The sequence below is a fragment of the Prinia subflava genome, chromosome Z, assembly GCF_021018805.1.
Source record: "Prinia subflava isolate CZ2003 ecotype Zambia chromosome Z, Cam_Psub_1.2, whole genome shotgun sequence".
In the NCBI taxonomy this organism is placed as follows: Eukaryota; Metazoa; Chordata; class Aves; order Passeriformes; family Cisticolidae; genus Prinia; species Prinia subflava.
The window spans coordinates 31,400,881-31,413,877 of record NC_086283.1 but is presented as its reverse complement, the minus strand read 5'-3'; positions in this window follow the sequence as shown (position 1 = coordinate 31,413,877).

The following is a 12,997-nucleotide window of genomic DNA, read 5'->3' as shown; positions in this document are numbered from 1 at the left end:
AGAAGCAAAGCTGTTGCTGCCTAATTTGCTTAATTTCCATGAAAGAGCTCTGTAACATAAAGCTTTGCTTTTCCGAGTGAACAGTGATCTCTGCTTTTGGCTTCCATGGCTTGCTTTCTGGAGTTGATCAAAACACAAATCATGTTTTTTGTTTGCGTTGCCAACCAGCAGAGAAGCTGCTGCAGACACTTTCCTGCCTTTTGCAGTACGGGTTTACACTTTGCACATGGATGTGTTTTCCTTGTCACCAGACCAAGAATAAAGGTGGTTCCTGCCTAATTGGCTTGATTTCCATGAAAAGGCTAGGTAACATAAAGCTTTCCTTTGATACTCTACCGCTTGATGTTTCTCATGTCTATAGAGCAAGACCAAACTGTTACTGCCTAATTTACTAAGTTTCCATGATAGAGCTATGTAACATAAAGCTTTGCTTTTCCGAGTGAACAGTGATCTCTGCTTTTTGTTTCTGTGTCGTGCTTTCTGGAGTTGATCAAAACACAATTCTTGTCTGTTGTTTGTGTTGCCAACCAGCAGAGAAGGTGCTGCAGACACTTTTGTGCCTTATCCATTACTTGCTTACACTCTGCACCAGTTAGTGTTTCCCATGTCTATGGAGCAAGACCAAAGCTGGTATTGCTTAATTTGGTAGAGCTCCATGCAAGACCTTTTCAATCAATAGGCTTTGCTTTTCAGATTGAACAGTGAAGTCTGCATCTGGATTCAATGTGTTGCTTTCTGGAGCTGATCAAAACACAAGTCTTGTTGTTAGTTGCTTGTGTTGCCAACCAGCAGAGAAGCTGCCGCAGACAGTTTTTTGCCTTATCCATTACTGGCTTATACACTGCACCGGTTGGTGTCTTTCATGTCCTTAGAAGAAGAACCAAAGCTGTTACTGCCTAATTTGCTTAATTTCCATGAAAGAGCTCTGTAACATAAAGCTTTGCTTTTCCGAGTGAACAGTGATCTCTGCTTTTGGTTTCTATGGCTTGCTTTCTGGAGTTGATCAAAACACAAGTCATGTTAGTTGTTTGTGCTGCCAACCAGCAGAGGAGCTGCTGTAGAAACTTTCCTGAATTATCCATTACTTGCTTACACTCTGCACCAGTTAGTGTTTCCCATGTCTATAGAGCAAGACCCAAGCTGGTATTGCCTAAATTGTTAGAGTTCCATGGAAGAGATTTCTCGATCACAAGGCTTTGCTTTTCAGATTGAACAGTGAAGTCTGTCTCTGGATTCAATGTGTTGCTTTCTGGAGTTGATCAAAACACAATTCTTGTCTGTTTGTTTGTGTTCCCAGGAAGCAGAGAAGCTGCTGCAGACACTTTCCTGCCTTTTGCAGTACGGGTTTACACTTTGCACATGGATGTGTATTCCTTGTCACCGGACCAAGAATAAAGGTGGTTACTTCCTATTTGGCTTGATTTCCATGAAAGAGCCATGGAACAGAAAACTTTCCTTTGACACTCTACCGGTTGATGTTTCTCATGTCTATAGAGCAGAACCAAAGCTGGTATTGCCTAGATTACTAAGTCTCCATGAAAGTGCTCTGTAACATAAAGCTTTGCTTTTCAGATTGAACACTGAAGTCTGCATTTGGTTTCAATGTGTTACTTTCTGGAGTTGATCAAATCACAGTTCTTGTCTGTTTGTTTTTGTTCCCAGGAAAGAGAGAAGCTGCTGCAGACACTTTCCTGCCTTTTGCAGTGCCAGTTTACACTTTGCACATGGATGTGTTTTCCTTGTCACCAGACCAAGAATAAAGGTGGGTACTTCCTAATTGGCTAGATTACCATGATAGAGCTCTGTAACATAAAGCTTTGCTTTTCCGAGTGAACAGTGATCTCTGCTTTTGGTTTCCATGGCTTGCTTTCTGGAGTTGATCAAATTACAAGTCATGCTAGTTGTTTGTGCTGCCAACCAGCTGAGAAGCTGCTGCAGACACTTTCTTGCCTTCTCCATTACTGGCTTATACACTGCACCGGTTGGTGTCTTTCATGTCCATAGAAGGAGAACTAAAGCTGTTACTACCTAATTTGCTAAATTTCCATCAAAGGGTTATGTAACATAAAGCTTTCCTTTTCAGAGTGAGCAGTGATCTCTGCTTTTGGTTTCTATGGTTTGCTTTCACGAGTTGATCAAAACACAAGTCATGTTAGTTGTTTGTGTTGCCAACTAGCAGAGAAGCTGCTGCAGAATCTTTCCTGAATTATCCATTACGGGCTTACACTCTGCACCAGTTAGTGTTTCCCATGTCTATAGAGCAAGACTAATGCTGTTCTTGCCTAATTTGGTAGAGTCCCATGGAAGAGCTTTCTCAATCACAAGCCTTTGCTTTTCTGAGTGAACAGTGAAGTCTGCATCTGGTTTCAATGTGTTGCTTTCTGGAGTTGATCAAATCACAATTCTTGTCTGTTGTTTGTGTTCCCAGGAAGCAGAGAAGCTGCTGCAGACACTTTCCTGCCTTTTGCAGTACGGGTTTACACTTTGCACATGGATGTGTTTTCCTTGTCACCACACCAAGAATAAAGGTGGTTACTTCCTAATTGGCTTGATTTCCATGAAAGAGCCATGTAACAGAAAACTTTCCTTTGACACTCTCCCAGTCAATGTTTCTCATGTCTATAGAGCAAGACCAAAGCTGTTACTGCCTAATTTACTAAGTTTCCATGAAAGAGCTCTGTAACATAAAGCTTTGCTTTTCCGAGTGAACAGTGATCTCTGCTTTTGGTTTCCATGGCTTGCTTTCTGGAGTTGATCAAAACACAAGTCTTGTTGTTAGTTGCTTGTGTTGCCAACCAGCAGAGAAGATGCTGCAGACACTTTTTTGCCTTATCCGTTACTGGCTTTTACACTGCACTGGTTGGTGTCTTTCATGTCCATAGTAGAAGAAGCAAAGCTGTTGCTGCCTAATTTGCTTAATTTCCATGAAAGAGCTCTGTAACATAAAGCTTTGCTTTTCCGAGTGAACAGTGATCTCTGCTTTTGGCTTCCATGGCTTGCTTTCTGGAGTTGATCAAAACACAAATCATGTTTTTTGTTTGCGTTGCCAACCAGCAGAGAAGCTGCTGCAGACACTTTCCTGCCTTTTGCAGTACGGGTTTACACTTTGCACATGGATGTGTTTTCCTTGTCACCACACCAAGAATAAAGGTGGTTCCTGCCTAATTGGCTTGATTTCCATGAAAAGGCTAGGTAACATAAAGCTTTCCTTTGATACTCTACCGCTTGATGTTTCTCATGTCTATAGAGCAAGACCAAACTGTTACTGCCTAATTTACTAAGTTTCCATGATAGAGCTATGTAACATAAAGCTTTGCTTTTCCGAGTGAACAGTGATCTCTGCTTTTTGTTTCTGTGTCGTGCTTTCTGGAGTTGATCAAAACACAATTCTTGTCTGTTGTTTGTGTTGCCAACCAGCAGAGAAGGTGCTGCAGACACTTTCGTGCCTTATCCATTACTTGCTTACACTCTGCACCAGTTAGTGTTTCCCATGTCTATGGAGCAAGACCAAAGCTGGTATTGCTTAATTTGGTAGAGCTCCATGCAAGACCTTTTCAATCAATAGGCTTTGCTTTTCAGATTGAACAGTGAAGTCTGCATCTGGATTCAATGTGTTGCTTTCTGGAGCTGATCAAAACACAAGTCTTGTTGTTAGTTGCTTGTGTTGCCAACCAGCAGAGAAGCTGCCGCAGACAGTTTTTTGCCTTATCCATTACTGGCTTATACACTGCACCGGTTGGTGTCTTTCATGTCCTTAGAAGAAGAACCAAAGCTGTTACTGCCTAATTTGCTTAATTTCCATGAAAGAGCTCTGTAACATAAAGCTTTGCTTTTCCGAGTGAACAGTGATCTCTGCTTTTGGTTTCTATGGCTTGCTTTCTGGAGTTGATCAAAACACAAGTCATGTTAGTTGTTTGTGCTGCCAACCAGCAGAGGAGCTGCTGTAGAAACTTTCCTGAATTATCCATTACTTGCTTACACTCTGCACCAGTTAGTGTTTCCCATGTCTATAGAGCAAGACCCAAGCTGGTATTGCCTAAATTGTTAGAGTTCCATGGAAGAGATTTCTCGATCACAAGGCTTTGCTTTTCAGATTGAACAGTGAAGTCTGTCTCTGGATTCAATGTGTTGCTTTCTGGAGTTGATCAAAACACAATTCTTGTCTGTTTGTTTGTGTTCCCAGGAAGCAGAGAAGCTGCTGCAGACACTTTCCTGCCTTTTGCAGTACGGGTTTACACTTTGCACATGGATGTGTATTCCTTGTCACCGGACCAAGAATAAAGGTGGTTACTTCCTATTTGGCTTGATTTCCATGAAAGAGCCATGGAACAGAAAACTTTCCTTTGACACTCTACTGGTTGATGTTTCTCATGTCTATAGAGCAGAACCAAAGCTGGTATTGCCTAGATTACTAAGTCTCCATGAAAGTGCTCTGTAACATAAAGCTTTGCTTTTCAGATTGAACACTGAAGTCTGCATTTGGTTTCAATGTGTTACTTTCTGGAGTTGATCAAATCACAGTTCTTGTCTGTTTGTTTTTGTTCCCAGGAAAGAGAGAAGCTGCTGCAGACACTTTCCTGCCTTTTGCAGTGCCAGTTTACACTTTGCACATGGATGTGTTTTCCTTGTCACCAGACCAAGAATAAAGGTGGGTACTTCCTAATTGGCTAGATTACCATGATAGAGCTCTGTAACATAAAGCTTTGCTTTTCCGAGTGAACAGTGATCTCTGCTTTTGGTTTCCATGGCTTGCTTTCTGGAGTTGATCAAATTACAAGTCATGCTAGTTGTTTGTGCTGCCAACCAGCTGAGAAGCTGCTGCAGACACTTTCTTGCCTTCTCCATTACTGGCTTATACACTGCACCGGTTGGTGTCTTTCATGTCCATAGAAGGAGAACTAAAGCTGTTACTACCTAATTTGCTAAATTTCCATCAAAGGGTTATGTAACATAAAGCTTTCCTTTTCAGAGTGAGCAGTGATCTCTGCTTTTGGTTTCTATGGTTTGCTTTCACGAGTTGATCAAAACACAAGTCATGTTAGTTGTTTGTGTTGCCAGCTAGCAGAGAAGCTGCTGCAGAATCTTTCCTGAATTATCCATTACGGGCTTACACTCTGCACCAGTTAGTGTTTCCCATGTCTATAGAGCAAGACTAATGCTGTTCTTGCCTAATTTGGTAGAGTCCCATGGAAGAGCTTTCTCAATCACAAGCCTTTGCTTTTCTGAGTGAACAGTGAAGTCTGCATCTGGTTTCAATGTGTTGCTTTCTGGAGTTGATCAAATCACAATTCTTGTCTGTTGTTTGTGTTCCCTTGAAGCAGAGAAGCTGCTGCAGACACTTTCCTGCCTTTTGCAGTACGGGTTTACACTTTGCACATGGATGTGTTTTCCTTGTCACCACACCAAGAATAAAGGTGGTTACTTCCTAATTGGCTTGATTTCCATGAAAGAGCCATGTACCAGAAAACTTTCCTTTGACACTCTCCCAGTCAATGTTTCTCATGTCTATAGAGCAAGACCAAAGCTGTTACTGCCTAATTTACTAAGTTTCCATGAAAGAGCTCTGTAACATAAAGCTTTGCTTTTCCGAGTGAACAGTGATCTCTGCTTTTGGTTTCCATGGCTTGCTTTCTGGAGTTGATCAAAACACAAGTCTTGTTGTTAGTTGCTTGTGTTGCCAACCAGCAGAGAAGATGCTGCAGACACTTTTTTGCCTTATCCGTTACTGGCTTTTACACTACACTGGTTGGTGTCTTTCATGTCCATAGTAGAAGAAGCAAAGCTGTTGCTGCCTAATTTGCTTAATTTCCATGAAAGAGCTCTGTAACATAAAGCTTTGCTTTTCCGAGTGAACAGTGATCTCTGCTTTTGGCTTCCATGGCTTGCTTTCTGGAGTTGATCAAAACACAAATCATGTTTTTTGTTTGCGTTGCCAACCAGCAGAGAAGCTGCTGCAGACACTTTCCTGCCTTTTGCAGTACGGGTTTACACTTTGCACATGGATGTGTTTTCCTTGTCACCAGACCAAGAATAAAGGTGGTTCCTGCCTAATTGGCTTGATTTCCATGAAAAGGCTAGGTAACATAAAGCTTTCCTTTGATACTCTACCGCTTGATGTTTCTCATGTCTATAGAGCAAGACCAAACTGTTACTGCCTAATTTACTAAGTTTCCATGATAGAGCTATGTAACATAAAGCTTTGCTTTTCCGAGTGAACAGTGATCTCTGCTTTTTGTTTCTGTGTCGTGCTTTCTGGAGTTGATCAAAACACAATTCTTGTCTGTTGTTTGTGTTGCCAACCAGCAGAGAAGGTGCTGCAGACACTTTTGTGCCTTATCCATTACTTGCTTACACTCTGCACCAGTTAGTGTTTCCCATGTCTATGGAGCAAGACCAAAGCTGGTATTGCTTAATTTGGTAGAGCTCCATGCAAGACCTTTTCAATCAATAGGCTTTGCTTTTCAGATTGAACAGTGAAGTCTGCATCTGGATTCAATGTGTTGCTTTCTGGAGCTGATCAAAACACAAGTCTTGTTGTTAGTTGCTTGTGTTGCCAACCAGCAGAGAAGCTGCCGCAGACAGTTTTTTGCCTTATCCATTACTGGCTTATACACTGCACCGGTTGGTGTCTTTCATGTCCTTAGAAGAAGAACCAAAGCTGTTACTGCCTAATTTGCTTAATTTCCATGAAAGAGCTCTGTAACATAAAGCTTTGCTTTTCCGAGTGAACAGTGATCTCTGCTTTTGGTTTCTATGGCTTGCTTTCTGGAGTTGATCAAAACACAAGTCATGTTAGTTGTTTGTGCTGCCAACCAGCAGAGGAGCTGCTGTAGAAACTTTCCTGAATTATCCATTACTTGCTTACACTCTGCACCAGTTAGTGTTTCCCATGTCTATAGAGCAAGACCCAAGCTGGTATTGCCTAAATTGTTAGAGTTCCATGGAAGAGATTTCTCGATCACAAGGCTTTGCTTTTCAGATTGAACAGTGAAGTCTGTCTCTGGATTCAATGTGTTGCTTTCTGGAGTTGATCAAAACACAATTCTTGTCTGTTTGTTTGTGTTCCCAGGAAGCAGAGAAGCTGCTGCAGACACTTTCCTGCCTTTTGCAGTACGGGTTTACACTTTGCACATGGATGTGTATTCCTTGTCACCGGACCAAGAATAAAGGTGGTTACTTCCTATTTGGCTTGATTTCCATGAAAGAGCCATGTAACAGAAAACTTTCCTTTGACACTCTACCGGTTGATGTTTCTCATGTCTATAGAGCAGAAACAAAGCTGGTATTGCCTAGATTACTAAGTCTCCATGAAAGTGCTCTGTAACATAAAGCTTTGCTTTTCAGATTGAACACTGAAGTCTGCATTTGGTTTCAATGTGTTACTTTCTGGAGTTGATCAAATCACAGTTCTTGTCTGTTTGTTTGTGTTCCCAGGAAAGAGAGAAGCTGCTGCAGACACTTTCCTGCCTTTTGCAGTGCCAGTTTACACTTTGCACATGGATGTGTTTTCCTTGTCACCAGACCAAGAATAAAGGTGGGTACTTCCTAATTGGCTAGATTACCATGATAGAGCTCTGTAACATAAAGCTTTGCTTTTCCAAGTGAACAGTGATCTCTGCTTTTGGTTTCCATGGCTTGCTTTCTGGAGTTGATCAAATTACAAGTCATGCTAGTTGTTTGTGCTGCCAACCAGCTGAGAAGCTGCTGCAGACACTTTCTTGCCTTCTCCATTACTGGCTTATACACTGCACCGGTTGGTGTCTTTCATGTCCATAGAAGGAGAACTAAAGCTGTTACTACCTAATTTGCTAAATTTCCATCAAAGGGTTATGTAACATAAAGCTTTCCTTTTCAGAGTGAGCAGTGATCTCTGCTTTTGGTTTCTATGGTTTGCTTTCACGAGTTGATCAAAACACAAGTCATGTTAGTTGTTTGTGTTGCCAACTAGCAGAGAAGCTGCTGCAGAATCTTTCCTGAATTATCCATTACGGGCTTACACTCTGCACCAGTTAGTGTTTCCCATGTCTTTAGAGCAAGACTAATGCTGTTCTTGCCTAATTTGGTAGAGTCCCATGGAAGAGCTTTCTCAATCACAAGCCTTTGCTTTTCTGAGTGAACAGTGAAGTCTGCATCTGGTTTCAATGTGTTGCTTTCTGGAGTTGATCAAATCACAATTCTTGTCTGTTGTTTGTGTTCCCAGGAAGCAGAGAAGCTGCTGCAGACACTTTCCTGCCTTTTGCAGTACGGGTTTACACTTTGCACATGGATGTGTTTTCCTTGTCACCACACCAAGAATAAAGGTGGTTACTTCCTAATTGGCTTGATTTCCATGAAAGAGCCATGTAACAGAAAACTTTCCTTTGACACTCTCCCAGTCAATGTTTCTCATGTCTATAGAGCAAGACCAAAGCTGTTACTGCCTAATTTACTAAGTTTCCATGAAAGAGCTCTGTAACATAAAGCTTTGCTTTTCCGAGTGAACAGTGATCTCTGCTTTTGGTTTCCATGGCTTGCTTTCTGGAGTTGATCAAAACACAAGTCTTGTTGTTAGTTGCTTGTGTTGCCAACCAGCAGAGAAGATGCTGCAGACACTTTTTTGCCTTATCCGTTACTGGCTTTTACACTACACTGGTTGGTGTCTTTCATGTCCATAGTAGAAGAAGCAAAGCTGTTGCTGCCTAATTTGCTTAATTTCCATGAAAGAGCTCTGTAACATAAAGCTTTGCTTTTCCGAGTGAACAGTGATCTCTGCTTTTGGCTTCCATGGCTTGCTTTCTGGAGTTGATCAAAACACAAATCATGTTTTTTGTTTGCGTTGCCAACCAGCAGAGAAGCTGCTGCAGACACTTTCCTGCCTTTTGCAGTACGGGTTTACACTTTGCACATGGATGTGTTTTCCTTGTCACCAGACCAAGAATAAAGGTGGTTCCTGCCTAATTGGCTTGATTTCCATGAAAAGGCTAGGTAACATAAAGCTTTCCTTTGATACTCTACCGCTTGATGTTTCTCATGTCTATAGAGCAAGACCAAACTGTTACTGCCTAATTTACTAAGTTTCCATGATAGAGCTATGTAACATAAAGCTTTGCTTTTCCGAGTGAACAGTGATCTCTGCTTTTTGTTTCTGTGTCGTGCTTTCTGGAGTTGATCAAAACACAATTCTTGTCTGTTGTTTGTGTTGCCAACCAGCAGAGAAGGTGCTGCAGACACTTTCGTGCCTTATCCATTACTTGCTTACACTCTGCACCAGTTAGTGTTTCCCATGTCTATGGAGCAAGACCAAAGCTGGTATTGCTTAATTTGGTAGAGCTCCATGCAAGACCTTTTCAATCAATAGGCTTTGCTTTTCAGATTGAACAGTGAAGTCTGCATCTGGATTCAATGTGTTGCTTTCTGGAGCTGATCAAAACACAAGTCTTGTTGTTAGTTGCTTGTGTTGCCAACCAGCAGAGAAGCTGCCGCAGACAGTTTTTTGCCTTATCCATTACTGGCTTATACACTGCACCGGTTGGTGTCTTTCATGTCCTTAGAAGAAGAACCAAAGCTGTTACTGCCTAATTTGCTTAATTTCCATGAAAGAGCTCTGTAACATAAAGCTTTGCTTTTCCGAGTGAACAGTGATCTCTGCTTTTGGTTTCTATGGCTTGCTTTCTGGAGTTGATCAAAACACAAGTCATGTTAGTTGTTTGTGCTGCCAACCAGCAGAGGAGCTGCTGTAGAAACTTTCCTGAATTATCCATTACTTGCTTACACTCTGCACCAGTTAGTGTTTCCCATGTCTATAGAGCAAGACCCAAGCTGGTATTGCCTAAATTGTTAGAGTTCCATGGAAGAGATTTCTCGATCACAAGGCTTTGCTTTTCAGATTGAACAGTGAAGTCTGTCTCTGGATTCAATGTGTTGCTTTCTGGAGTTGATCAAAACACAATTCTTGTCTGTTTGTTTGTGTTCCCAGGAAGCAGAGAAGCTGCTGCAGACACTTTCCTGCCTTTTGCAGTACGGGTTTACACTTTGCACATGGATGTGTATTCCTTGTCACCGGACCAAGAATAAAGGTGGTTACTTCCTATTTGGCTTGATTTCCATGAAAGAGCCATGTAACAGAAAACTTTCCTTTGACACTCTACCGGTTGATGTTTCTCATGTCTATAGAGCAGAACCAAAGCTGGTATTGCCTAGATTACTAAGTCTCCATGAAAGTGCTCTGTAACATAAAGCTTTGCTTTTCAGATTGAACACTGAAGTCTGCATTTGGTTTCAATGTGTTACTTTCTGGAGTTGATCAAATCACAGTTCTTGTCTGTTTGTTTGTGTTCCCAGGAAAGAGAGAAGCTGCTGCAGACACTTTCCTGCCTTTTGCAGTGCCAGTTTACACTTTGCACATGGATGTGTTTTCCTTGTCACCAGACCAAGAATAAAGGTGGGTACTTCCTAATTGGCTAGATTACCATGATAGAGCTCTGTAACATAAAGCTTTGCTTTTCCAAGTGAACAGTGATCTCTGCTTTTGGTTTCCATGGCTTGCTTTCTGGAGTTGATCAAATTACAAGTCATGCTAGTTGTTTGTGCTGCCAACCAGCTGAGAAGCTGCTGCAGACACTTTCTTGCCTTCTCCATTACTGGCTTATACACTGCACCGGTTGGTGTCTTTCATGTCCATAGAAGGAGAACTAAAGCTGTTACTACCTAATTTGCTAAATTTCCATCAAAGGGTTATGTAACATAAAGCTTTCCTTTTCAGAGTGAGCAGTGATCTCTGCTTTTGGTTTCTATGGTTTGCTTTCACGAGTTGATCAAAACACAAGTCATGTTAGTTGTTTGTGTTGCCAACTAGCAGAGAAGCTGCTGCAGAATCTTTCCTGAATTATCCATTACGGGCTTACACTCTGCACCAGTTAGTGTTTCCCATGTCTTTAGAGCAAGACTAATGCTGTTCTTGCCTAATTTGGTAGAGTCCCATGGAAGAGCTTTCTCAATCACAAGCCTTTGCTTTTCTGAGTGAACAGTGAAGTCTGCATCTGGTTTCAATGTGTTGCTTTCTGGAGTTGATCAAAACACAATTCTTGTCTGTTGTTTGTGTTCCCAGGAAGCAGAGAAGCTGCTGCAGACACTTTCCTGCCTTTTGCAGTACGGGTTTACACTTTGCACATGGATGTGTTTTCCTTGTCACCACACCAAGAATAAAGGTGGTTACTTCCTAATTGGCTTGATTTCCATGAAAGAGCCATGTAACAGAAAACTTTCCTTTGACACTCTCCCAGTCAATGTTTCTCATGTCTATAGAGCAAGACCAAAGCTGTTACTGCCTAATTTACTAAGTTTCCATGAAAGAGCTCTGTAACATAAAGCTTTGCTTTTCCGAGTGAACAGTGATCTCTGCTTTTGGTTTCCATGGCTTGCTTTCTGGAGTTGATCAAAACACAAGTCTTGTTGTTAGTTGCTTGTGTTGCCAACCAGCAGAGAAGATGCTGCAGACACTTTTTTGCCTTATCCGTTACTGGCTTTTACACTGCACTGGTTGGTGTCTTTCATGTCCATAGTAGAAGAAGCAAAGCTGTTGCTGCCTAATTTGCTTAATTTCCATGAAAGAGCTCTGTAACATAAAGCTTTGCTTTTCCGAGTGAACAGTGATCTCTGCTTTTGGCTTCCATGGCTTGCTTTCTGGAGTTGATCAAAACACAAATCATGTTTTTTGTTTGCGTTGCCAACCAGCAGAGAAGCTGCTGCAGACACTTTCCTGCCTTTTGCAGTACGGGTTTACACTTTGCACATGGATGTGTTTTCCTTGTCACCAGACCAAGAATAAAGGTGGTTCCTGCCTAATTGGCTTGATTTCCATGAAAAGGCTAGGTAACATAAAGCTTTCCTTTGATACTCTACCGCTTGATGTTTCTCATGTCTATAGAGCAAGACCAAACTGTTACTGCCTAATTTACTAAGTTTCCATGATAGAGCTATGTAACATAAAGCTTTGCTTTTCCGAGTGAACAGTGATCTCTGCTTTTTGTTTCTGTGTCGTGCTTTCTGGAGTTGATCAAAACACAATTCTTGTCTGTTGTTTGTGTTGCCAACCAGCAGAGAAGGTGCTGCAGACACTTTCGTGCCTTATCCATTACTTGCTTACACTCTGCACCAGTTAGTGTTTCCCATGTCTATAGAGCAAGACCAAAGCTGGTATTGCCTAAATTGTTAGAGTTCCATGGAAGAGATTTTTCGATCACAAGGTTTTGCTTTTCAGATTGAACAGTGAAGTCTGTCTCTGGATTCAATGTGTTGCTTTCTGGAGCTGATCAAAACACAAGTCTTGTTGTTAGTTGCTTGTGTTGCCAACCAGCAGAGAAGCTGCCACAGACAGTTTTTTGCCTTATCCATTACTGGCTTATACACTGCACCGGTTGGTGTCTTTCATGTCCTTAGAAGAAGAACCAAAGCTGTTACTGCCTAATTTGCTTAATTTCCATGAAAGAGCTCTGTAACATAAAGCTTTGCTTTTCCGAGTGAACAGTGATCTCTGCTTTTGGTTTCTATGGCTTGCTTTCTGGAGTTGATCAAAACACAAGTCATGTTAGTTGTTTGTGCTGCCAACCAGCTGAGAAGCTGCTGCAGACACTTTCTTGCCTTCTCCTTTACTGGCTTATACACTGCACCGGTTGGTGTCTTTCATGTCCATAGAAGGAGAACTAAAGCTGTTACTACCTAATTTGCTAAATTTCCATCAAAGGGTTATGTAACATAAAGCTTTCCTTTTCAGAGTGAGCAGTGATCTCTGCTTTTGGTTTCTATGGTTTGCTTTCACGAGTTGATCAAAACACAAGTCATGTTAGTTGTTTGTGTTGCCAACTAGCAGAGAAGCTGCTGCAGAATCTTTCCTGAATTATCCATTACGGGCTTACACTCTGCACCAGTTAGTGTTTCCCATGTCTTTAGAGCAAGACTAATGCTGTTCTTGCCTAATTTGGTAGAGTCCCATGGAAGAGCTTTCTCAATCACAAGCCTT